The 2500-nt window shown below is 37.7% G+C and overlaps 1 protein-coding gene across 1 annotated transcript in view; it reads left to right on the top strand.

The window, feature by feature from the left end:
• The window catches only part of LOC137976337 (adenosine receptor A3-like), a 60288-nt gene that overhangs the window by 9185 nt on the left and 48603 nt on the right, over positions 1 to 2500 (top strand). Inside the window, exons 3-4 of the mRNA XM_068823695.1 lie at positions 497 to 568; positions 2020 to 2091. The gene's annotated coding sequence lies outside the window, so the exon portion shown is untranslated. The remainder of the gene's footprint in view (positions 1 to 496; positions 569 to 2019; positions 2092 to 2500) is intronic.

Below are 2500 nucleotides of genomic sequence, written 5' to 3'. Positions count from 1 at the left end.
TGGGAGGGTGAGGGAAGTAAATGATGACCTATAGGGTCTCAAATACAGTTAAAGATATCCATTAATAAAACAAGTTGTTGGATTTATGTGAGATATATAGCTGAAGTTCTGAAAAGAAGGTCAAACTTGGCTGCAAAATCCAAAGTGCAACTGCTGCCTTTGGCAGCAGTTGCACTGACGGTGAGCTTTAAATTTCTAGGGGGGGCTGCGTCATGGCTTGTCGCATGCAACTCTAACAAGTATGAGGTGTTAGTCCATAGCCAAAACAAGTCACTAGACCTCTCTATGGGAGGGTGAGAGAAGTAAATCTCCAGGTGTTGGGTAAGGCAATAAGTCTTTCATGGGATATGAAATATTACTTCTTCTGAAGTCACCTTAGTGAATTTTGAAAGATTAGTTCGAAATATAGCAGACATATTAATGGCCTTAACTGCCTTAATGGCTGATGATATTAGCCTTTTTCTCACACATATACATTTTTTGTTGAAATTTCCAGGTCCATTAGTCACAAGTTGCCAAATAGCAATGACACTGACTTCTTAAATTAAAAGATGTTGTCAATGGAAAGGTTAGAGTCTAGTTACTGACAAAATATAACCATCCCAGCTATTCTAGTCTAATTTAAAGACAAATTAAGATGCCTGGGAAGGACCCGGTTTTCATAAGATCAGCTAGATGATTTGAGGAAATGCAAGCACTTTGGTTTGACAAATAACGTCAGTGTTTGAAAGTAAAATTTGGCAGCATAGGCAACATAAAGATGAGCATTGTTTAATAATTTCTTGAATTTATGTGAGACAATTGATTTCAGTTAAAGATATATCCATTGATAAAACAATATGTTGGATTTATGTGAGATATATAGCTGAAGTTTTGAAAACAAGGTCAAACTTGGCTTTAAAATCCAAAGTGCAACTGCTGCCTTTGGCAGCAGTTGCACTGACGGTGAGCTTTAAATTCCTAGGGGGGGCTGCGTCATGGCTTGTCGCATGCAACTCTAACAAGTATGAGGTGTTAGTCCATAGCCAAAACAAGTCACTAGACCTCTCTATGGGAGGGTGAGGGAAGTAAATGATGACCTATAGGGTCTCAAATACAGTTAAAGATATCCATTGATAAAACAAGTTGTTGGATTTATGTGAGATAATTGATTTGAGGAAATGCAAGCACTTTGGTTTGACAAATAACGTCAGTGTTTGAAAGTAAAATTTGGCAGCATAGGCAACATAAAGATGAGCATTGTTTAATAATTTCTTGAATTTATGTGAGACAATTGATTTCAGTTTAAGCTATATCCATTGATAAAACAATATGTTGGATTTATGTGAGATATATAGCTGAAGTTTTAAAAAATAGGTCAAACTTGGCTGCAAAATCCAAAGTGCAACTGCTGCCTTTGGCAGCAGTTGCACTGACGGTGAGCTTTAAATTCCTAGGGGGGGCTGCGTCATGGCTTGTCGCATGCAACTCTAACAAGTATGAGGTGTTAGTCCATAGCCAAAACAAGTCACTAGACCTCTCTATGGGAGGGTGAGGGAAGTAAATGATGACCTATAGGGTCTCAAATACAGTTAAAGATATCCATTAATAAAACAAGTTGTTGGATTTATGTGAGATATATAGCTGAAGTTCTGAAAAGAAGGTCAAACTTGGCTGCAAAATCCAAAGTGCAACTGCTGCCTTTGGCAGCAGTTGCACTGACGGTGAGCTTTAAATTCCTAGGGGGTGCTGCGTCATGGCTTGTCGCATGCAACTCTAACAAGTATGAGGTGTTAGTCCATAGCCAAAACAAGTCACTAGACCTCTCTATGGGAGGGTGAGGGAAGTAAATCTCCAGGTGTTGGGTAAGGCAATAAGTCTTTTATGGGATATGAAATATTACTTCTTCTGAAGTCACCTTAGTGAAGTTTGAAAGATTAGTTCGAAATATAGCAGACATATTAATGGCCTTAACTGCCTTAATGGCTGATGATATTAGCCTTTTTCTCACACATATACATTTTTTGTTGAAATTTCCAGGTCCATTAGTCACAAGTTGCCAAATAGCAATGACACTGACTTCTTAAATTAAAAGATGTTGTCAATGGAAAGGTTAGAGTCTAGTTACTGACAAAATATAACCATCCCAGCTATTCTAGTCTAATTTAAAGACAAATTAAGATACCTGGGAAGGACCCGGTTTTCATAAGATCAGCTAGATGATTTGAGGAAATGCAAGCACTTTGGTTTGACAAATAACGTCAGTGTTTGAAAGTAAAATTTGGCAGCATAGGCAACATAAAGATGAGCATTGTTTAATAATTTCTTGAATTTATGTGAGACAATTGATTTCAGTTAAAGATATATCCATTGATAAAACAATATGTTGGATTTATGTGAGATATATAGCTGAAGTTTTGAAAACAAGGTCAAACTTGGCTTTAAAATCCAAAGTGCAACTGCTGCCTTTGGCAGCAGTTGCACTGACGGTGAGCTTTAAATTCCTAGGGGGGGCTGCGTC

Source organism: Montipora foliosa, chromosome 1 (genome assembly GCF_036669935.1).
Source record: "Montipora foliosa isolate CH-2021 chromosome 1, ASM3666993v2, whole genome shotgun sequence".
Lineage (NCBI taxonomy): Eukaryota > Metazoa > Cnidaria > Anthozoa > Scleractinia > Acroporidae > Montipora > Montipora foliosa.
Note: the sequence above shows the minus strand (reverse complement) of the source record. Positions and strands in the feature narration are given on the sequence as shown.